Source organism: Gorilla gorilla, chromosome 10 (genome assembly GCF_029281585.2).
Source record: "Gorilla gorilla gorilla isolate KB3781 chromosome 10, NHGRI_mGorGor1-v2.1_pri, whole genome shotgun sequence".
NCBI classification, from domain to species: Eukaryota; Metazoa; Chordata; class Mammalia; order Primates; family Hominidae; genus Gorilla; species Gorilla gorilla.
Window position 1 is genome coordinate 129,161,403 of NC_073234.2, and position 24,340 is coordinate 129,185,742.

Consider the following 24,340-nt stretch of genomic DNA (forward strand, 5'->3'; position numbering starts at 1 on the left):
CTATCTCTCTAGGTCTCTTGCTGTCTTTGGGTCTCTCTCTGGGTCTCTCACTCTCTCTCTGTATCTACCTCTGGGCCTCTCTCAGGGTCTCATTGTCTCTCTGGATCTCTCACTGTCTCTCTGTATCTCTCTCTCTCTCTCTGGGTCTCACTGTCTCTCTGTCTCTCTCTGGGTCTCTCACTGTCTCTGGGTCTCTCGCTATCTCTCTCTGGGCCTCTCTGTATCTCTCTCTGGGTCTCACCGTCTCTCTGTCTCTGACTCCAGGCGTACGACTCAGCCCCAGGGACAGCATGTGGAAGCGAGAGAGACAGGGAGAGAGACAAGGCGTCCCCGAGTCGCTGAGTCCCAGCCGGAGAGTGACGAGGCGCCCTCGGGCCCCGCCGCCCCACCCGGCCCCCGCGGCCGCCCCCAGCATGTTTGTCCAGGGCAGGCCGCATTGATCCGCCGCGGCCGCGCCACCGTCTGATAAATCCCGGCCGCGGTAATGAACCTCCCCGCACACCGCTCACAAAGCACACACTAGCCCTGGCCCCAGCGGTTAATATTTAACTGAATAAGGGCCATAAATATGGAAAATGGGACTTTTAATTAAATAAGCAGCTTTTAAAAGGGCCCTTGGGCGGGAGAGGCTTTTGTTTAAATATGATTGATTTGACATGTCCTTTAGCTCTCACACTCTCTCGAGCTCCCTTCCGACGTTAACTCTTGGCCCCCGGCCCCGGTAGCAAGTTGGCGAGGCCAGACCCTGTTCTGCTGGAGGGAGGGGGCTCCCTGCTGGAAGAAGCGGGGTACGGTGGGAAGGAGGTGCCCTGGGGACTGGGATTGAAAATCCGGCTGCCCGGGCCTCTCGCATTTGGCTTCACCCCCATTACAAGCTGCCTCCATTTCGCAGAATGCGTATTTCACCCTAAAAGAAGGGGCCAGTGGGGTAAGATGCCTCCAGATCCGGGGGCATAGGTTCCCTTTTAAAAGCCACGCCACCAGCTGCCTGTCCTTTGGCGGCTCAGCTGGTGGTCCGTCCCTCTGTGCCTCAGTTTCCCCATCTGTAATATGAGGATAACAATAGCACCTACTCCACAGGGCTGTGTTCGGATTAAGCACATCCCAGACCATGGGAGGGCCCACAGTGTTTGCCAGGATTCCAGCTGAAGGCTCTGTGACTGCTGCGAGGCGCGAGGCCACAGAAGCAGCTTGATGGGCACATTCTCCTATTTAGCGCCGACCCCTCATTTGCATTTTGCACTGAGCCCCGCAAAGGAAGTAGCTAATTCTACTCATACTCACCCAGAGGCTCACAATCTTGGTGGCTTATGACTCATCTGAGGAGCTTGGAATGCTCCAATTTCAGGCCGGCAAGAATTCAGCAGTCAGGGAGGTCTGTCTTCTGCCTCCAAGCTAATGGCCTTTACCTTTCAAAACTTTTCAAAAAAACAAATCATATCCTATTCTAAATTTAATATTTATGAAGCACCTTCCATACACCAGATTCTGCACATGCCTGACCTCAGAGCCATGTCATCTGCCCTACTTCCTGGGTGAGGAGGGATCTGATGCCCAGAGAAGCCAAGTAACCAGTCCAGAGTTGCCCAGCTAAGGAGCAGCTGGGATTTGAACCCAGGCTGCTTTGCCGCCAGTGCCTTAAGCCCCCTGTGGGCCTAGCCTGGTGCAGGCCCATGCCCTGGGACTCATGTCTGATCTGGTCCTGGCTTCTCTGAGCTGACGTAGAAGTCACCTTCCTGGATAATTCTGACATTCTCCATTACCTAAGGAGGGGGATGATGGTGGTCACACAGCCTCCTAGTTTATCAAGACTCTACCCCTTATGCCTAACCACCATTTCTTGCTCTCCCCAAGTCAGATAACTTAGTTTTTGCTTATTCCCACTCATAGGCTGCCTCTTCCAGGAAGTCTTCCCAGATGCACTCTGCTTGTTATGGTGGATCCCTTTTCTAACTCTTCCAGTATTGGTGAGTATAGTGAGCATAGTGAGTATTTAACTACGTTCTACTGTATTGTCATTTCCTGCAACCACCCATTCACATAGTCAATTACTATTTATTAATGACCTATGATTTTATTTCTCCAGCTTTAAGATGAACTTTTTTCTTTTTAACATTTTGAAACTGGGATCTAGTACATATATAATGCCCATTTTCATTTGCTCCGGCACTTTGGAAGGCTGAGGCAGGCAAATCACTTGAGGTCAGGAGTTCGAGACCAACCTGGCCAACATGGCAAAACCCTGTCTCTACTAATAATATAAAAATTAGCCGGGCATGGTGCTGCGTGCCTATAGTCCCAGCTACCCAAGAGGCCAAGGCACAAGAATCGCTTGAACTTGGGAGGTGGAAGTTGCAGTGAGCTGAGATCACACCACTGCACTCCAGCCTGGGTGGCAGAGCGAGACTCCATCTTAAAAAAGAAAAAGAAAGAGAAATACTCTAATTAAATGGATGCTGCCTCTTATAATGGATGGCATTTTCAGACTGTGGAAATAAAACCTTGTGCCTAGCCGTGTGCCAGGTGTTGGAAGGATTGGGGGAAATCAGACAGACTTTTACTTTGTTTTCTGCTCCCTGAAAACTTACTGTCTAGTGCAGAGTATATTAAGAAAGCACGCTTCAGCTGGGCATAGTGGCTCATGCCTGTAATCCCAGCACTTTGGGAGGCTGAGGTGGGCGGATCGTCTGAGGTCAGGAGTTTGAGATCAGCCTGGCCAACATGGTGGAACCCCGTCTTTACTAAAAATACAAAAAATTAGCTGGGCGTGGTGGCAGGCGCCTGTAATCTCAACTACTTGGGAGGCTGAGGCAGGAGAATCACTTTAACCTGGGAGGTGGAGGTTGCAGTGAGCCGAGATGGCGCCATTGCACTCCAGCCTGGGCAACAAGAGCAAAACTCTGTCTCAAAAAAAAAAAAAAAAGAAAGAAAGAAAAAAAGAAAGCACCCTTCTTTCTAATTCCCAAAACTCTCAATTCTCACTTGTTCACTCTTTTACACTTTTACTTAACCCTCTGAATTTTCATGGCCAAAAATGTGTTCCTCTCTTCCTAGGAATGGGGTGATTTTAGTGAAGGGAAGAGGTTATGGACATTAAGTGTTTATATTCTGCCAGGCCCTGTCCTAAGATTTATCACGTATTGTCTCATTTAATCCTCACCACAACCTAATAAGGTGAGTGCTACTGTAATCACTACCAGTTTGCAGATGATGAAAGGAGGCTCAGAGACATTAAGTAACTGGCCCAAGGCCACACAGCCAGTGAGTGACAGAGCTGGAGTCAAATTCAGGCAGGTCTGGCTCCAGAGGCCTCACCCCTAACCTCAGTTCTTTCGACCATTCCTTCATCCTCCCCCACCGCACCTGTGAGCTCCAGGCCCATCACAGAAAGGAGGCTTAGAAGCTCCTCTTCCATCAACAGTGCAGGGGGGAGACAGCCCCGAGGAGAAAATGGAAGCAGATGGTCTTCCAGAGGGGCTGTAATCAAAGGTGTCATGTAGAGAAAGCTGGAAGAGCCAGAGAGCTCCATCAGGAGGTTGGCCTGGAGCTCTGTGTCTAGTGACTAGTCTGTAGGAGACCTCTCCTTTGGCGGGATGTCCAGTGCCAAGTCCCCAGGGCCAGCTGCAAGGACAGTTTATGGTTCATGCACCCCTCTATAGGGGTGGCCAGCGGGCTGGGGATGGTCAGCAAAACTCCCTGTCTGTGCCGGCACATCTGTTGCCATGGTAACTCCTCTCAGGCATCACCCGGTTCTGGGTCTGTTTCCCGGGCTCAGTGTTGGGGTAGGTAGGGCTGAGGCTGGTTTTGGGGTCGAGGCACAGGGCTGGTGCTGGTGTTGGGGAAGAGGCACAAGGGCCATTTCTCATGCAGACCACCCACGGCGGTGGCAGGGGGTCGGGGAGCACTGAGCGAGGCATCTGTATTCCTTCCTTGTCAGCCCAGAGCAACAGGGGACAAAACCCTGTGTTGAGTACATTTGAGAAGAGACCTCCTCCCTAGAGAATCTCCCTACACCCCTCAGGCTAATGGTTGGGGTCCTGTACATTCCACTTCCCCGGTGACTCTCCTGCCGGCTCCGTTTCTTGCCAGCACACTCAGATGCACTCACTACCATCTCCTTGTAGACTGTTGTCCTCCTAACGGGGCTCCCTGTCTGGCAATCTGTCCCCACGGATACATCCTCTACAGGTGAGCTTGATTTATCTATTTATATAGAAACAAAGTCTCACTCTGCCGCCCAGGCTGGAGTGCGGTGGTGCCATCATAGCTCACTGTAACCTTGAATTCCTGGACTCAGTGATCCTCCCACCTCAGCCTCCCGAGTAGCTAGGACTACAGGTTTGTGCCACCACACTTGGCTAATTATTTTATTTTTGTAGAAATTGGGGTCTTGCTCGTTGCCCAGGCTGGTCTCGAACTCCTGGCCTCAAGCCATCCTCCTACCTTTCACTTTTGAGTAGCTGGAACTATAGTTGTGCACTGCCATGCCAAGCTAATTAATTTTTTTTTTTTTTTTTTTTTTTGAGAGACAGGATTTTGCTGCATTGCCCTGGCTAATCTTGAACTGGCCTCAAGCGAACCTCCCACCAAGGCCTCCCAAAGTGCTGGGATTAAAGGCATGAGCCACTGCACCCGGTCGCAGGTGTGTTTTCTTGAGCCAAAGGCCTCCACTTGCCCTGTCCCTCCCTACTCCTTCCCCAAGCACTGGTCCATCCAGGCCTCTCTCTGCTCCCTCCAGGCCACATCCATGCCGTGGGCAATGTGATGCCCATCAGGCCCAGTAAACACCGGAAATCAGTGAAGCAGGGAGCAAAGGTCGGGGTGAGGCCAACTCTTTTTGGTGTCAAAGGAGATTACGAGTCCGGCTCTCAAAGTTGAGGGCTGGGGCCAAAATCAGCCTGTGATCCCAAGTGGGATGAGTTCAGAGGTCGCCAGCTGGTTCCTTTGTGTGTCAATATTAACATGAGAGTCACCTAATTGGGGTGGGTCAGCCAGTGGCCAGAGCCAGGACACACATCAGGAGAAGAGAAAGGGCCTGATCATGCCCCAGGCAGTGTTGGGTGCTTGGCATAAGCCAGCTCATTCATTATATTAATATTACTACTAATAATACTAATATAGGAGTAGTAGAAGAATATCAGTGGCCACATACATTGAGTATCTATTAAGTTCAGGCTTGGTGGCTAGCACTTAATTCATTAACTGGCCTCATCGTTCCAACTTCTCTAAGAATTAGATTCTGTTGCTCCCTCATCCTACAGTCAAGGAAACTGAGGCTCTAAATGGTAAACCAGTGAGCCGTGTTCACACAACCAAATGGAGGAGCAGAGACTTGGACCCAGCCGTCTGTCTCCTTGCAACACAGGGATGACATCTCCGCTTTATTGATGAGGAAAGCAAGTCTTCCAGATGGATCAAGGCTGTCCAAAGCCACACAGCTAGTCAGTGACAGGGCTGAGTTACAAACCCAGGTAGGTCTTCTCCAGAGCCCACAATATCCTTATTTTATTTTATTCTTTTCCTGTCTCAAGAAAAGAATAAAAGGCTGGAGTGCCTTTCATATCTCAAATGCTCAGTAGCCTCATGAATAAAATGGGGATATTAATATCCCCTCAGTGCAGATGCAACATGAAAATATGTGTTAAACCTTTGCACATGCTGTTCCTTTTGCACAGGATGCTTTTCCTTGTTAAAATTAGCATCTTTGTTAACCTAGTATCTAACCTGGACTCTAGGCTGGAGTACAGTGGCATGATCATGGCTTACTGCAGTCTTGAACTCCTGGGCTCAAGTGATCCTTCCACCTCAGCCTCCTGGGTAGCTATGACGACAGATGTGTGCTAATTAACCAGTCCTGGCTAGTTTTTAATTTTTTTTTTTTTTGTAGAGACAGGGGCCTCACTATGTTGCCCAGGCTGGTCTCAAACTCCTGGCCTCAAACAATCCTCCTGTCTAGGCCTCCTGAGTCACTGGGATTACAAGTATGACCCACCACACCCAGCCTTCATCTCATTCCTTTTAAGCTCATCTCTTCTATGGGTTCTTTGAAGGCCACTTGTCCTTCTGTGTGCCACTGTTCCTGCCTTCCTGGACCTAAGGGAACAGTGACTGTCCATTGGCTGATGGATGAAGATCTGCCATCTGCATGGCTCAGGCTAGTCATATAGAGACCAATGCTCATCTCCATTGGTTTTGGGTCGGATGAACCCACGTGGACACTTGCTGCAATCATAGCATCCTAGTAATTTCAGATGCTCACTTCTATGTAGGCTGAGTCCAAAGAAACACTACTTACCTAAAACTTTTTTTTTTTTCAATTTTTAATTTTTATCTTTGGAGACAAGGTCTTGCTCTATCACCCAGGCTGGAGTGCAGTCACAGGATCCTAGCTCACTGCAGCCTCTAATTCCTGGGCTCTAGCCATCTTCCTACCTCAGCTTCTCAAGTAGCTAGGACTACAGGGATGCACCACCACACCCAGCTAATTTTTAAAAATTTTTTTGTAGAGATGGGGGCCTCGCTATGTTGCCCAGGTTGGTCTCACCCTCCTGGGCCCAAGCAATCCTGCCATGGCCTCCCAAATCACTGGGATTATAGGCCTGAGCACCCAACCTCCTAAAACTTCTGATTAGAGTCTAGTGCAATAGCAGTTAATGCACTGACCATTTCTCAAAGGCCTGTTCTGTGCAGGGTACTGGAGACATAGTGGTGAGCAGAAACTGACACTTCCCTGTCCCCCTGGAACTTACATTCTAGTGGGGGAGGTGAACATTAATCACATAGTCATGCCTAGAATGACACATTGATTCTTTAATGAAAGCTCCAGAGGATGGGACAATTTCACAGAACAACCGGCCTTGGCCAACGAGGTTAGGGAGATAGCTCTGACAAAATGACTCTTGAGCTGAGACTCTGAAGATGAATAGATGCTAAGTCAGCAAAGAAGAGAAGGAAGAGCATTCTGTGCAGAAGGAACAGCATGTGAAAAGGTTTAACAAACATTTTCCTGTTTCATCTGCACTGTGAGGGGAGATATTAATATCCCCAATTTACAGATGAGGCTACTGAGACTTTGAGAGATGAAAGGCCTTGCCCAAGGGCTTCAGGTCTGGAGGGAGCAGCAGGAATTTGATCCAAATCTGCCTGCCTCGGCCTCAGCAGTCCGATGCCACATTTTGACACTCTATTCCACACTGGTGCTTAGAAATAGCATCACATGGCCGGGTGCAGTGGCTCACACCTGTAATCCCAGCACTTTGAGAGGCGGAGGCAGGTGGATCACTTGAACTCAGGAGTTCGAGACCAGCCTGGCCAACATGGTGAAACCTCGTCTCTACCAAAAATACAAAAATTAGCTGGGCGTGGTGGCGCATGCCTGAAATCTCAGCTACTTGGGAGGCTGAGGCATGAGAATCGCTTGAACCCGGGAGGTAGAGGTTACAGTGAGCCCAGATTGTGCCACTGCACTCCATCCAGCCTGGGCGACAAAGCTAGACCATGCCACAAAAAAAAAAAAAAAAAAAAAAAAAAAAATATGGCATCACATGATGATGGGAGGAAAGCTGCTTTTGGGGGAAAAAAATAATGCAAACAGGCCAGACATTTGTGTCTGACAGAGCTTTTTAAGTTGCTGTAGTAGAAACCCAACTCACACTGACTTAAGCAAAAAAAAAGGAAATTTATTGTCCCATGTAACAAGAATCCAGGAATGGAAGACTTTAGGCTCAGCTGGACCCAGAAGCTGAAACAAGATAATCAGGGCTTTGTGTGTGTGTCTCCCTTCCCCTGATCCTGCTTCCTGGGTGTTAGCTTCCTTCTCAAGTCCCACGAGATGGCCCCCGGGAAGTCTCTTGCTTACCCCTTCCTGGCTGTTAGCAGTTGCTGAATTTCGAGAGACTCCTCTTTTCCAGCCGCTCCAGGGAAATGTCCCTGGGTTGGCCCCGATTGGACCAACTTGGTCATGTGCCCATCCCAAAGCCAATCAGTGTAGTTAGAGAGCTGAAATGTTCTAATTGACCAAACCTTGGTCACCTGCCTATCCTGGAACCAATCAATGAGGCCAGGGGCTGGACTCCTTTGGCGGGTGCTGGGTCATGTGATCACCCTTGTATCTGAAGATGGTTCAGCCTCACCCAAGCTCTATGGACTGAGCATGTAGGAAAATAGGAAAAAAGGAATAGGGAATGCTGGAAAGGAAAAAAAAATGGCTGGACCCCCAAAAAACTCAAAATAGAAAAGTCAGCCAGGTGTGGTGGCTCACGCCTGCGATCCCAGCACTTTGGGAGGCCGAGGCAGGTGGATCACTTCAGGTTAGGAGTTCGAGACCAGCCTGGCCAACATGGTGGAACCATGTGTCTACTAAAAATATAAAAATTAGCTGGGCGTGGTAGCACATGCCTGTAATCCCAGCTACTCGGGAGGCTGAGGCATAAGAATCGCTTGAACCCGGGAGGCAGAGGTTGCAGTGAGCCAAGATCATGCCATTGCACTCCAGCCTGGGTGACAGGGTAAGACTCTGTCTTAAAAAAAAAAAAAAAAGGAAAAGAAAAGAAAGCTTGCGTTTTACTGAACACAGGGATGCTTATGTAGATAATTTAACTTGCCCTGCCCTCATGAGGGCTCTGTCCAGCAAGCATCCCAGATAGTCATAGCATCATTTAATTTCCCAAACTTTTATGGTTGAATCTCCCATTTTTATCTCATACCCTGGGTTTATCCCAGTTTCTGCTAGAAATTAAGATGCTCCCTACTTCTGAAACTGCCAGTTCTCCCTCTGGATGGTTTCTTTACCTCATCTGGAAAATGGAGAGCATTCTAATACCAACCTCACACACTTCAGGGGTCGTGTAAATAAATAAATTTAGCCCAATACATAGGCACATAGCATTATGTCAGTGTTAGTGTTAGAGCTTTATCGCACCCATTTTGCAGACACATAACCTGAGGCTGAGAAAGAAAACACAGCTTCCTTTAGGCTACGTAATGGTTGGTGGAATCAGACGCGGCCAGATGTGGGTCTTCAAAGCCTGAGCTTTGTCATCTCACCTCTGGAAGGGTAAATCTATGTTGTTTGTTGTGGTTTTTCCTTTAGCTGCTTGGGCCAATTCATAGAATGGATGCATTTATGCACACCTCATTTTAATCACAATTCTGATTAGAAGATCCCTTAGACATGGATTCATCCACACATGGGTAAGCCGAGGGAATGTATCCATCACTAGAAATTAATGCTGTGTTCTACTGTGCCCTACATGAGAATCAGAATCATCAGGTCTAGCAGGGATGGGAGCACAAGGCAGGGATGCAAAGGAGACACCCCATATAAGGCACTTTCAGAAAATTGCTCTAAGTGCTTCTAAAGGCCGTTACAATGGCTACTCTTTCTTGAGTACCTACTATGTGCAAAGTACATTAACACAATCTCATCAGATCTTCCAACAGCCATATGAGGGAGGTATTATCATGCACATTTTAGAAATGGAGGTTCAGAGAAGTGAGGTGACTTGTGCAAAGTTGCAGTTACATGGTGGAGCCAAGATTGGAACTCAGGTCTGTCTCCAACTGACTCAGGAATCAATGTCATAACCCTGACCTTCCATCTTCTCTCAGGATGTCCTATGGTTTACATAGCTGCTTCTTGATTGATTGATGCTTAAACGGGTTCTGGGTTTTCAGCAGGGCTGGGCATTTGCATGACTCCAAGAATGGACCCTTCCTTAAAGTCTGGGCCTTCGGCACCTCTCTTGCCTCACCTGGTCCCGCTCCTGTTTTTTTTTTTTTTTTTTTTTTTTAATAACAGGCAATATGTTGATTCAACAAGCATTTACTGAACACCTGTGATCTTCAATTAGACTCCCTTTCTAGGAAGAGCCTTAGAGCCTTAGGATTCACATGAAGTCTTTTATGGAGGCTGCGTTTGCAGGAGAAACCCACGAGAAGTTAGGGAAGCAGGGCTGAGCAGGAGAAGAATCTGGGCAGACCTGATAGTAACTAGAGTCCAACCTCAGTCAGATCCCATAGGGAACTGTGGGGTGTTACTAGTCCCACAGAGTTGCCCCCAACCCTGAGGCCAAGGGCTGGCCTTTTGTACCCCTGTATCAAACAGCATTGGCTGTGGGCCGCCTTAGGGGCTGCACGTGGCAAAACTTCCTACTCAGTGGCAGCTCCCATTAGCAGAGCTCTGGTTCCTTCTCTGGACATGGAAGATGCTGACAGCCTAGAGGAACAGTGAGGGACAGGTCCATGAGTAAAGAGATCTGAGTGGGATACCAGCAGCATCTACTATACCTACTATGTCTTGGGCACTGTTTGCCCTTGTGGTATTACCTACATCATCCAGAAGGGCTATCATTTGCCTAACATTTTAGACATGTGGTCAAACTGAATTCTCCCTACAATCCTATGAGGCAGATACAGCCCATTTAACAGATGAGAAAGATGAGACTCAAGGAGATGTTGGTACCAGAGCTGAGAAAAACACAAAGCCCATCTTCTGTCTCTGAGTCCAGTCCGCAGGTCTGGGCAGCTCCCTGCTGTGCTGTCCTCTGCCTTTGAGAAGGTCAGCAGGGAGGCGGAGATCCAGCCAGCAGCAGGCAAGAGCTGTAGCCAAGGACGGCTTTAATGGCCCTGGCATTGGCTGACGTTTGGGTTTCACTCTCTGTGGGAAGTGCACTAATTACTCCTGTTCACTCAGAAGTCCAACTTAACTACTGCTTGAGTTTTATGGAGTGCTTTGGGGTTGCCATTTCTTGAGACCACGATGGTGACAGGGAGACTTGCCTCTTCCCGAGTCTCCAGTGGTGGCTCGCATGTGGACCATTTACAAGCCAGATGCTGGGGGAGCCTCTTTGATCTGTTCTCTCTGTGCCAGGCACATCATACACAGCTCTGTCACCCTCCCAACCATCCTAGGAGGTAGGTTCAACAAATCCACCCCATCTGGCAGATGAAAAGACTGAGGTCCAGGGAGGGTAAATGGTTGCCCCAGCTCCCTGAGCTAGGAAGTCCGACGTCAGAGCCTGGATGGTCTCGACCGCTTGGCATCATGGTCTCGACCGCTTGGCATCATGGTCTCAGCCTCTCTGACAGCCCTCAGCTCCCACAGGGAGAACTCTTCTCAATACCCGTGCTAGGTCTACAAGGAAGATACTGAGAGCCCCACTTGGTAGGTGGGGAAACTGAGTCAATAAGCCATACAGCAAAGAGGTGAAAAGCACAGGCCACGATGAAGTTAGACTATCTGGTTTGTAGCCTAGCCTCCCTACACACCAGCTGTGTAACGTTGTGTACCTCTCTGGACCTCTGTTTTTCATCTGTTGGGAGAATGAACTGTAAGGACAACAAATGGAGAATGGAAAGTTCTTGGCACATGCTGGCGATTGCTAGGGTAATGAGTCCAGGGTGAGTTTGGGGCACTACTTTACGTCCCCACCTCTCCCACTGTATGCTCTACCTGACCCCCACCTTAGTTCCTGGGTCTTTTCCCCAAAAAGCAACTGCTCTTAAGAAACTCTGTCACTTCAACAAGTGTCCTGAGTTCCTGTGACTGGGGACTGCCACGATTTCTGCCTTTGGGGAAAAATATCACGCAGGGAACAGATACAGGAGCTGCTTCCAGGGAAAAGGGGGAGGGGTTTCTCAGTCTCGTGTTAGAGACATGCTAGTTTCTCATCACATGTTAGACAAGAAGGAATTGCCTTATCCAATGGTCCCCTCCCCATGCCCCATTTTATAGGTGGGGAAACTGAAATGGCATCAACAAATATTCACTGATGAATGAATGAATGAATGAATGAGTCACACATGAAAACAGGAGGCAACACCTGCCAAGCCCTAGGCCAAAGGCTGGGATCTGACAGTGAGCAGAGCTGCCTGGTAAGGTGACTCAGCCTGTGTTCTGCAGACCTTTGTGGATGCTGGTCACTGGTCACGAGGTGGCAGGTGCCTCCAGAGTGGCCCTAGGTCTAGGACACAGTCTTTGCTCCCAAGGAGTCCATGAATGGCTAGTAGAGACAAAAGATGACCATTCCACGTGATAAATGAAATACAGTTGGCTTTCCATATATCCATGGTTTCACATCTGTGGATTCACCCAACCTTGGATAAAGAATATTTAAAAAAAAATAACAAATGCCAATATACAATTTTAAAAATGCAAAAAATATGGTATAACAAGTATTTACAGAGTGTTTACATTGCATCAGGTATTACATGTAATCTAGAGACAATTTAAAGTATAAGGAGGATGTGTGTAAGTTACATGAAAATACTATTCCATATAGGATATGCCTTATATCAAGGACTTGAACATTCATGGATTTTGATATCTCTGTGTGTGGCGGGGGAGGGGTGGGTGTCCTTGAATGAATTCCCCATGGATATTGAGGGACAATTACAATAACGGTAGGAGGAAGCACCCATTACATGCAGGGCACCACTCTAGGTATCAGTTGCATCTTCTCAGTAACTCTCAAAGACGGTGTTACCATTCCCATTGCATAGATGAGGAAATGGAGGCTCAGAGATGTTAGGTAATATGCCCGAAGTCACATAGGACACAGTTGGTATGGAATCCAAACCCAATCTCTTTAGGTCCAGAACTGCGTGGCTGGGACTGGGGACTGCCTACCTCTTCCCTCTGCCCTTGAGGGGAAATGAGTCTCTGAAGAGGCAGGAATGTGAGCCAGCTGAGGTTTCAGCTCTGGAATGTGGTACCCGGATGGGCAGCAGTCAAAGCAAGCCCATCCAAGCCAGAAGCTTCTTAGCAAACTCCCTCCTCCTCCCCATCTCCTCCTGGGACGGGATTCAAACTGAGCTTAGCCCCTTTGTGTTCCGTCTGGAAAGCAGATATCCTGCCCCCATGGGGGCTCCGGCTTCCATCCCACCCCCTACCTTTCCCCAGATTCCAGTGGCTTTCAGTGCCCCACCAGGCCTTCTAGACAACTGACAGTTTACACCGCCCCACGCTTTCCCCTGTGGTCAGCGCCAGGCAGCGGTAACAGGATTAACAACCCCATGGAGGCAGATCACTTAATTAAACTTTGGGAGGAAGAAGGCTGTCTCCTCATCACAGCTCTAGGGGAAGGGGAGGGGGCTTCTAATGGGCCAAGTTGAGGGGTTGTGTCCCCCTGCAGTTAATACTGGCTCAACCAGTGGCCGAGAACATCCACCCATTATCTTCTACCTGTACATCCGTCCAACAGTCACTGAGAGCCTCACCTGTGCCCTGGCATGTGTTATCACTAGGGATAAATCAGTGGTGGACCCAACTGGCTTTCCTCTATCCACTCTTCCCACCTTTTGCCACCCCGTAGTTCATTCCTCACACAGCAGCCAGAGAGATCTGTATGAACCGTAGTGGGATGGTGTATCTGCCCTGCTTAAAACCTTCCATGGCTTCTGTGGCTCCAGCTCTCCCCCATCTCCATGTTCTCCCTTTGACATGTGACTTACACTCCACTTTTTGATGGGAGGAGGAGGTGGGGCAGTTTCCCCACCCCTTGAACCTGGGCTGGACTTGGTTTGACAAATAGAATTTTGCAGAAGTGACATTGTGACAATCCCAAGACCTTGTGGCTTCCATGCTCTCTTACTAGTAGCCCTGCTTCCACTTTGAGAATAAGCCTAGGCTGGAGGATGAGTGATCACATGGGTGAGAGCCAAGTCCACCCAGCAGTGCCATTCTAAACCCACTGCCAGGAAGCTGACCCTCAAACAAGTGGGAAAGGCCAGCCTAGATCAGCAGAGCCACCTATGTGACCCCTAGCTGACCACAGAAGCATGACAGGGCCCAGACAAAGCCAGAAGGACTATGACACCTAGATTCATGAACTAATACTTAATGCTTATTGTTTTAAGCCACGGAATGTTGGGGTAATTTGTTTTGCAGCATTATTGTAGCACTCACTGACTGAGACAGTCTCCCTTTGCTTTTTGTATTAAAGCCAACCTCCCCCTTGATCTCAGCTCTTCCCACTCCTCCCCTCTCTCACTCTCGCCCCCTCACTCACTTTGCCCAGTTACAGTTTTTTTTGCATTCATTTTCTTATAAGAATCTCCCTTTTTCCTGCTTCCTGGTCTCCCTGACCATCCAATCTGGCAGATGATAGGTCCTCAATAAATATTTGTTGAGTGAATGAATGAATGCATGAATGAATCAGTTGATAAATGAACAGACACCATTACTCATTGTTCTCATGGGGTTTATCACCCAGTGGAGGAGATGATGTTACCAGATCACAAACAACCTGGCACGAAGGAGCGTGTCTAAGGAGGGAAAAGTCAGGCTATAGAGAAGGGCTTCCCCAGGAAAGGACATCAGAGCTGGGATCTGAAGGATGAGTAAACACCAATTAGGTAAAATGGGGAGGGAAGGGCATTTCAGGAAAAGAGAACAGCAGGTGCCAAGGCCCTAAGACAGGAAGGGGTGTAACAAAGTCAAAGAAATGAAGAGAAGCGGCCAGGTGTGGTGGCTCATGCCTGTAATCCCAGCACTTTGGGAGGCCCGGGTGGGTGCATCACGAGGTCAGGAATTTGAGACCAGCCTGGCCAGTACGGTGAAACTGCATCTCTACTAAAAATATAAAAATTAGCCGGGCGTGGTGGCGCGCACCTGTAGTCACAGCTACTGGGGAGGCTGAGGCAGGAGAATCACTGGAACCCAGGAGGCAGAGGTTGCAGTGAGCAGAGATCATGCCACTGCATTCCAGCCTGGGTGACAGAGTGAGACTCCTTCTCAAAAAATAAAATAAAATAAAATAAAATAAAATAAAATAAAATAAAATAAAATAAAATAAAATGAAATAAAATAAAATAAAGAGAAAAGGAAAAGAAAAAAAGAATGAAGAGAAGCTGGAGAAGGGGATTTTGATTTTTTTTTAAAGCAAAAGGAGCCTTTAAAGCCCCAGAGGATGGTCACCCCTTCCTTCCCCTGCATATGCACCCCCACCTTGGGAAGTTTGGGGCTATTTCATTAGTATTTTCCCACTCTTTCTCTTATGAGAAATAGGGGACCTGAATTACTAGGAAGCAGAAGATCCTAGGGTTTAGCTAACTACCCTCAAAACTTCTCCCAGGATTTGCTAGACCCAATTTCTTCCATTTGGGCTCAAATCTTCCAGACAAAGCCAAGTTGGAGCCAGTAACCTCGGAAGCTCCCATTTATGGGACTCATAGCAACTCCCATTTATGGGGCTCATAGTATTGTGCTAAGGATTTTAGAAACACTTTTATCTCAGACTTCAGGACTTTCCCGGTCATAAAAGAAACTAGCACTAAAGCAGCTATTTTCTTTCTTCTTATGGGGCCTGAATGGCAATTAGCTTTTATCACAAAAGCAACTCTATTTGATTTAATGGCTACCTAAGGTGGGAAAGATTGTCTTGATTGATTAGTAATGTCTGCCTTGGTATAGGAAGGGAACTTGCATAACGTGTGCTCCGCATTTGCCATTTTGCTTTAGGTAGCGCCCTAGTAGTTCCTCAAAATCTCAGCTTGGTATGTGAGCCAACTCTTGAAGGTCAACTCTGCACTGACCAGCCAGGGAAAGAGTAAAGTCATTTCCACCAGGGAAAACTTCAAGGAACAAGTTATTGGAGGGCCACAGGGCAGGACGGTGGGGCAGCAGGGAGTGACAGGAGGCATGCACTTGGAAGGGCAAGTCCAGGACAGGTCAGGGAGGGAGGACATCCAGGGCTGGCTTAAGGAAATGGTTGGGAAACTGATTCAGCTTTTGGAATTGCTTGTGTTTTCCTGCAATCCTGATGCTCATACACACAACTGAGGTAATTTCAGCTTGACAGAGTGCTGATCTAGGTGGGTTTCTCATGCTATGGTTTTGTTCCATTAGACCAGGGGTCAACAAACTGTGACCCATGGGCCAATCTGGCCCGTGGCTTGTTTTTGTAAATATGTGTTATTGGAACACAGTCACACCATTTGTTTACATACTGTTTATGGCTGCTTTACTCAACTCTGCTACAATGGCAGAGTTGAGTCATTGCAGCAAAGACCATCTGGCCTGCAAAAAGGAAAATACTATCTAGCCCTTTGTTGAAAGAGTTTGGAGAACCTCCAGTCATCACTACACTAGGCAGGTCACACACAGTATTGCTAATCCTCCCAGCAACCCTGCGAGATATTACAACCTGCTCTTTGCAGATGGGGAAACTGAGGCCCAACGAAGTAAAGTGACTTGCCAAGGGTCACACCATGGGTGATAGATCTAGGACTCTAACCAGATTTGTTTGATGATAAATTCTGCTTCTTTTTTTTTTTTTTCAACCTCTCACTTTAAAAGCTCTTAAGAGCTTTTTATACACATGAGAAATGGCAACTCCAAGGCGTCACCCACTGTCAATTTGGGGCAGCGAGAATATGGGTGGCGGTTGGTAGTTCCTTTGTCATTTCCTGTTATTTCTCTTATTACTACTATTGAGTGATTACAAGGTGCCAGACACTTTATCTATCATTCTCAGTTTGTCCTCACAATAGCCCTATGAGATATGGTGCATTATTGTCCCCAGATTACAAATGGGGAAACTGAGGCAAAGACAGGGGTTGCAATTTTCCCAGGTCCTCTTAGGACGGCACTGGGATTTGAACCCTGGCTTGTTCTGGTCTCTGCCTGCAGGCTTCGTCTGTCTTTGGAGAACATCGATCCTGTTCCTCCCATACCTTTGTTTTCATGGTCCAGATTCTCCGAAATGTTCCCATATGTTATCTCCTATGTGTGTTGTGCGGGAAGGGGTGCAGGTGCTGAGTGCAGGAGGGCTTTATTATCCCTGTTTTCTTAATGGGGAAACTGAGGCCCAGAGGGGGGAAGTGGGCCTGAGTAGCTGGGACAGGAGGGCAGGGCTCCATGCGTGGCTCAGTCCTTCCTCCCGCCCTTCGATCAGAGCTAAGCGCCATCCTCTCCCCTCCCTCCCGCGGCCCCCCTCCTCCAGACTCATCCCCCCTAGGGAGAGCCGAGGAGGACAGTGATGGATTTGGGCCAGGCTTCATTTTCATTGTCGATCCCTGCATCTCGCGCTCGCTCTCCCTCCCTCTCCACTTCTCCTCCTGCAGACGGATGACAAGTGAGAATGTCTGTGACCCAGAGAAATTATCTTCCCTTCTCTTTCACCGCATAATTTTCTGCCCTCTCGTCTGGACAAGCCTGGGTGATTTTTAGCTACAAAAAAGGGGGAAAATTATCATTCAGGAAAAAAAAAATAGAAGGAGGCTCCTAGCCATCCAACAGACAGGCTGTCTTCTGGGTGAAAATGAGAATCTCCTGTCTTGTGAACTCGGTGGGGGACTTTGCAGGGGGTGTTCACACCGCAGTATGACTGTGAGCACCCCGGAGGGCCAGGCCCATGCCCCAGCAGATTCTAGAGGCTTGAGGCCCCTGCAGATTTTTCTGGGAGTACCCCAATGTCTACCACATGTGGGTGTACACCTGGAGGACTTCATGGGGGAGGCAGCACAGTCATGAGGCCCCTGTGATTCCCTTGCATCACCTCACTCTCCAGCCCTGTGCCTAGCACCTGGCAACTTTTCCCCAGCCTGTGGCTTTCTGGAAGTTTCTTTCTCCCTCCCCACCAATCACATACACCTGCATGCCCAGACACTACGCTACATGCTCGGGGCCTGCTCCACAGGTCAACATACTAAGTCTTATTATTTCTATAAAAAAAATCTCTATTTTATTTTTCTGATTTAAAATTTCAAACATTACAAGAAAAGGTTTAGCAAGTAAAGGTCCATCTTTTTTCTCAACCCTTTTAGGATAACCACTGCTAATGGGTTGGTATCTGTTTTGCCAGACTTTCCCATGCAAGCATCATGATTATAAAAAGGTACACACACATGCATATGCACACGCACGTGCACACACACACGATTCACTGAGTTCCTCACTCAGCACTGCCATTTTCTGTGTGACCTTATGCACGTTGCTCAACCTCTCTGAATCTGCTTCCTCATCTGTAAAACAGAAACAGTTATAGATTGTAGGTTATAGGGAAAACTGAATAAATTAACACGTGTAATGTGCTTAGAACAGTGCTGAGTACATAGAAAGGATAGAGGAAGAGCATTGGAATACACTCTTCCCAGCCCCAGCACTTTAATCAGCCTAGCCTCTCTTTGTTTTACATATTATGAATTGTTTAGGAAAATAGGTTCTCCTGCTTAACACAGCACACACACACACACATACACACACATTAGTTGTAAAGCTGCTAGCACTGGGGCTGAGCAAGGCTGTGGTTAGCAGACTAAGCTGGTGTACTCCCACTGTGTGACCTTGGATGAGTGACTTTACCTATCTGGGTCCCAGTTTTGCCATCTATAAAATGGGCATAATAATAGCACGGAGGGCTCTTGTGAGGAGTAACTTAGGTAAAGTGTGTAAAATAGACAGCAGAGCCTGACATACCATAAAGATTGCCCCCAAATAGTAGCTGTTGTTGTTATTAATTAGCTATGAACATGACTTTGCATTGAATGGATTAGAGGGGGTGTGTACTTATTCAGGGCCTAGAAGCAACTATGACCTCCCTCTTTCCCAACCCCTACTGTCACTTTGGGGTCAGAGATGGGCCTCATAGGGTTAGTGAAACCTCTGGAATTAGGCGCATGCACACCGCTTTTGCATCCACTAAAAACCGTTTTCTTCTCAGGAAAGAGTATCTTTCTCTTTCATCAGATACTCAAAGTGGTCATTAACCCAAGAGAGTTAAGAACCCCTGAGGCTTAACACAGGCTCTCTGCTTCCTGCAAAGATCTGCTTTTCTACTAAGGAGGAGCCAGAGTTTGAATCTCTAAGCAGTGTTCTGAGGACTCTTGATGGTCCCAGAAATCCTTCCAGGGAACCTGGGGGCTTCTCCCTTTCCCACCTCATATTTTTGTACAACTAGATTTTCTTCATATGCCTCAAGCAAAACAACAGGTCGCAAAAGTGGGTTTAAGAATCCAGGTGTTTCTGGGAGCGGTGGCTCATGCCTGTCACCTGAACACTTCGGGAGGCCGAGACAGGTGGATCACTTCAGCTCAGGAGTTCAAGACCAGCCTGGGCAACAAGGTGAGAACTTGTCTCTACTAAAAATACAAAAAATCAGCCAGGTGTGGTGGCGTGTGCCTGTGGTCCCAGCTACTCAGAAGGCTGTAGTGGGAGGATCACTTGAGCCTGGTGGCGGAGGTTGCAGTGAGTAAGCTGAGATCATGCCACTGCACTCCAACCTGGGTGACAGAGTGAGATCTTGTCTCCAAAAAAAAAAAAAAAAAAAAAAGAAAAAGAAAAAGAAAAAAAAAAAAGAACCCAGGTGTTTTCTATTAAGTCAGACATTTGCAAAAATGTAGAACAATGCCACTCTGCAACCTCCGCCTCCTGGGTTCAAGCAATTCTCCTGCCTCAGCCTCCTGAGTAGCTGAGATTATAGGTGCCCACCACCACGTCTGGCTAATTTTTTGTATTTTTAGTAGAGATGGGGTTTCACCACGTTGGCCAGGATGGTCTCAAACTCCTAACCTCAGGTAATCTGCCCACCTCGGCCTCCCAAAGTGCTGGGATTACAGGTGTGAGCCACCGTGCCTGGCCCTCCTCATTAAATTTTTATTTTTAGAAAATTATTTGCTTTCTATAAATATGTTATATGTTAGTATATAATGACTTTATAATTATTATTTTAAAAAATTAAACCTTTTAAATGTCTCAGTTTTAATTTCTAAAACAGTAAATATGGATACACATAGCTTACATAAATAAAAGCTCTTTGAGATCCTCAATATTTTATGAGTGTAAAAGTGTCTTGAAACCCCAAAAGTTTGAGAACTGCTGTTCTTTGGAAACCTACCTGGTTGTGATAGAAGGAGCTGTGACACATCCAACTCTAACCCAGGGCTTTGGCTATGGGGCATTCTGGGAGATGTGGTAGGCCAGGCAGGCTAGTGGCAGAAAAAGGGGTGGATTAAGGATCAGGCCAGCTGAACAGTAGCCAGAAACAGCCACCCTTAAGGGTCATAAAATCAGCAATGGATGTGTAATAATATGGAGAAAATAGTGTTTTGTCCAATTCCTCTCAGGAGAGTCTTGTATGAGGCTGTTACAGGGATAAGTAGTGAGATCCCCAAGAGGCTTTCTCAAGTAACAGTGATGATTGCTAAACTGCCCTGTAAGGACTGTGTACCTAGTAACTAACTGCAAGGCCATTCTTTGCTGAAGAGGTTATGCAAGTTTGGGTCCAGAACGGAATTGCTGCAGTTCCTGGAGGAGAGGCTGAACTTTGCCACCAGAGGACACTCTTTCTTGCCATCTCCCCTAGAAGCTCTCTGCTACCCCTTAAAACAGTGCAGAGCAAATACCTTTACTGGCTTTTACTTGAAGGGGCAGCAAGTTATTGGTTATACTGGGCAGAAAATGTGGGCTGATTGTAAAGAAGGAGCAAATGGAGAAGCAGGTGAAATCAGCAAAGAGGCAAATCAGGACTCCTGGGCAGGAAAGGGCTCCCTTATTCATCAAGAGTGAGTTTGTGGATCACTCTGTAAGACTCAAGACCCAAGGTGAAAACATGAACTCTCCCGTTAGGAAATGATGCTTGCTGAGAAACATCCTCAGGGGCCACAAGGAAGGTGAAAATCCCAAATCTGCTCGGGAAGGAGGCTGGCGATAGGAAAGGAGTTTCCTTGACCAACTAGCATGGATCATTTAATATGGAATGCTTTATCTTTAAGAAATAGATTCAAAAAATTCAAACCCAAGGTTGACTCGCACAGAACCTGGCTGTCTTTGCAGGTTGGAGGTGAATAATCAAGATACCAGTCTGCCTTGTTAAAGAGGCTAAAATTCTTCTCCTTCCCTTCTGTCCCTAGTTTTCCCTGAACAAGGAGTGCAGTTACTGCCCACCTGAGGAAATTCTGAATGCTCTTGAAAAGCTTCTGGAATGCAGCTGTGAAGCCAGAGGTATTTCTTTCACAGATAAGCTCCGGGGCAGTCAGCCACAAGAGGGGCAAGTCATGCCAGGCTCTGCCAATGGGAAGACAGAGGTTTTGGGATTGGGGGAGCTGTGGATGACTCCCAACTCTCAAATCTTACTTCTAGAACATCCCAGAACATTCCTGTGGTATGTTCTTGGTTCTGTCACTGAATCTCCATCAGCCAGGGTTCTGGGAGGAATGAAATGCTAATTGAGGGGGGTTTAAAGGAACAAATGTGTGGATGAGGTTAAGAGACGTCAGAAAGGGGAGTGAAGCTACTTAGGACTGGCAGCAGTGAGGAGCCATTACACCTTGTTCCTATAAGGCAAGGTGAAGCAGAAGCTACTGGTGGTCCCCAGGGAGCTCATGATTTCTTAATAGGGTCAATTTCACCCTGAAAAGGGGCAAAAATTGATTATTGGGAGGTGAAACAAATCTTACTCTGTATGTAGAAAGCAGAAATATACATACAGCACATAAACAGCAACACAGTATATCTGCAGTATTGTAATTTCATGGGGAGGATGAGTGATTAGAAAAAAGTCTAGAAAGTCTTAGAGGGATGATCATTTTTAAAAAGCTTGGCTGAGTGTAGTGGCTCATACTTGTAATCCCAGCACTTTGGGAGACTGAGGCAGGCAGATTGCTTGAGCCCAGGAGTTTGAGACCAGCTGGGAAACAGGGAAACCCCCATCTCTGCAAAAAATAGAAAAATTAGCTGGGTGTGATGTCGCATGCCTGTGGTCCCAGCTACTCAGGAGGCTGAGGTGAGAGGATCACTGGAGCCCAGGAGGTCAAGGCTGCAGTGAGCTGTGATTGTGCCACTGTACTCCAGCCTGGGCAACAGAGTGAGACCCTGTGAAAGAAAGAAGAAATAAGAAAGAAAGAAAGAAAGAAAGAAAGGGAAAGAAAGAACAAAAGAAAGAGAAGGAAAGAAAGAGAAAGGAGAGAGAAAGAAGGAAAGAAAGAAATACAGAAAGAGAAAGAAAGAAGAAAGAAATAAAGAGAAAGAAAGGAAGGAAGGAATGGGAAAGAAAGGAAGGAAGGAGGGAGAAAGAAGGAAAGAAAGAGAAAGAAAGAAAGAAAAAAGAGAAAGAAAGGAGAAAGAAGGAAAGAAATACAGAAAGAGAAAGAGAGAAAGAAGAAAGGAGAAAGAAAGAAGAGAAAGAAAGAGAGAAAGGAAGGAAGAGGGAAAGAAAGAAAGAGAGAAAGAAAGAAGAAAGAGAGAAATAAGGAAAGAAAGAAATACAGAAAGAGAGAAAGAAAGAAAGAAAAAAGAAAAAGAAAAGGAAAGAAAGGAAGGAAAGGAAAGGAAAGGAAGGAAGGAAAGAAGGCCAGCCTCAGCCTCCCAAAGTGCTGGGATTACACGTGTGAGTCACCACGCCGGGCAAGACATGGATGTTTTTCAAAAACCCCCTAGGGGATCTTGATATTTATCTAGGTCCGGTCTGAATCATATGATATGCTTTATAACTATTATCTACCCATACATGTGTACATTTCTATCCTTCCTATGTTTTTTAAACTGAGGTATAAATTAGATAATGTACACATGTTGATGAATTTTGACCTAGGTATACACTGTGTACCTATCACCCAGATTAAAATGTAGAACGTTTCTCTTCCCCAAAGGCCATTGCTATCCTGTTACCACCTTCAGTTTTGCACGTTCTTGAACTTCAGGCCAGTGCTGCTGTGGATGCCAGTGGTTTCTTTTTCACTGCTGAGCTGTATTCTGTTGTGCGGATATACCACAATTTTATTATCCATCTTCTGTTGACAGACATTTGGGTTGTTTCCAGTCTTTCGCTATTGCAAATAATGCTGCTATGGACATTTGTATATAGATCCTTTGTCTATATTCTTATTTTAATGACATTTTATTCCTTTCTCCTTTCATGTTATACTCCAAGTCCAATTTTCTTTTTTTTTTCACATCTGCAACATATTTATTTTTCAAAGGAATGGATTTTGAGAGAAAATAACATGGGGCAGAGATATGGAACAGAAAATAAACACAAGGCCCGGTGTGGTGCTCACGCCTGTAATCCCAGCACTCTGGGAGCTCAAGGCAGGCAGATCACTTGAGGCCAGGAGTTCGAGACCAGCCTGGGCAACATGGGGAAACCCCGTCTCCACTAAAAATACAAAAATTAGCTGGATGTGGTGGTGCACGCCTGTAATCCCAGCTACTCGAGAGGCTGAGGTAGGAGAATCACTTGAACCCAGGAGGCAGAGACTGTAGTGAGCCGAGATCGTGCCACTGCACACTCCAGCCTGGGTAACAGAGTGGAACTCTGTTTTAAAAAAAAAAAAAAGAAAGAAAAGAAAAGAAATACAAATGTAGGCAGTTTTGCTAATTGTTTTATAACCATAACAAACTAGTTCAGTGACTGTCCTGTATAAAACACAATGAAGCTTCCAAGATCAAGGCTAAAAATTTCAGTCTCTGGTTTTTGGGACTTAGGGTGCAGTCCTTGATTTCAGATGGATCACTGGGTGCGTGGTACAGTCCATGCTTTTAACCAGATTTGAACAGAAGAGTGGCCACTTGGCCCAGGTAGAAACAGATGAAGCATTTGGTTTCATGTGTCACATAACTCCTGAAGTTCCTCCCCATGATGCAAGCCGCATGGGACTGGACTTCTTGTCAAATTCCTTCTTGATATGAGCTGGAATGTCCTTCTCTATATTATATTTCTCTAGCGCCTGAGTAGTGCACTCCACCAAGTCCTGTTGCATCTCTTCCAAGATGTCAGCATTTTTTATTATGGCCTTTAGGTTGCACATGGTTACCTAGGGAGCAAGCAACCCTCCCACCTTGGCCTCCCAAAGTGCTGTGATTACAGGCATGAGCCACCATGCTCAGCCATGTCTGGAGTTTTCTAGCTGCAGAACGACCATGTCCTGGTTAAAATGCAGCTGGAAGCACATTCCCTAGAGGCAAATACGGCATGTAGAATATCCTATATTATTTCTGGGACAGCTACCTTGACATCCATCTTTTATGATAATCCTTTGGTCTTAGATGATTCCAGCACACGAGGCGGTATGTGCACAGTAGGTAGGTATTTCTTCAACAAATGTTTGTTGGTGTATTAGTCCATTCTCACACTGCTAATAAAGACATACCTGAGACTGGGTAATTTACAAAGGAAAGGGGTTTAATTGATTCACAGTTCAGTATGGCTGGGTAGGCCTCAGCAAACTTACAATCATGGAGGAAGGAGAAGCAAACACGTCCTTCTACACATGGCAGTGGGGAGAAGAAGAATGAGTGCCTAGTGAAGGGGGAAACCCCTTATAAAACCATCAGCTCTTGTGAGAACTAACTCAATATCATGAGAACAGATGGGGGAAATGGCCCCCATGATTTAAGTATCTC

At 46.9% G+C, this 24,340-nt stretch overlaps 1 protein-coding gene and 1 pseudogene across 1 annotated transcript in view; both read right to left on the bottom strand.

Annotated features, from left to right (window-relative positions):
- RBM19 (RNA binding motif protein 19) overlaps positions 1–24,340 on the bottom strand; it is a 218,598-nt gene that overhangs the window by 21,103 nt on the left and 173,155 nt on the right. The gene's annotated exons all lie outside the window — the stretch shown is intronic.
- Positions 21,895–24,312, bottom strand: LOC129526039 (dynein light chain 1, cytoplasmic-like; annotated as a pseudogene).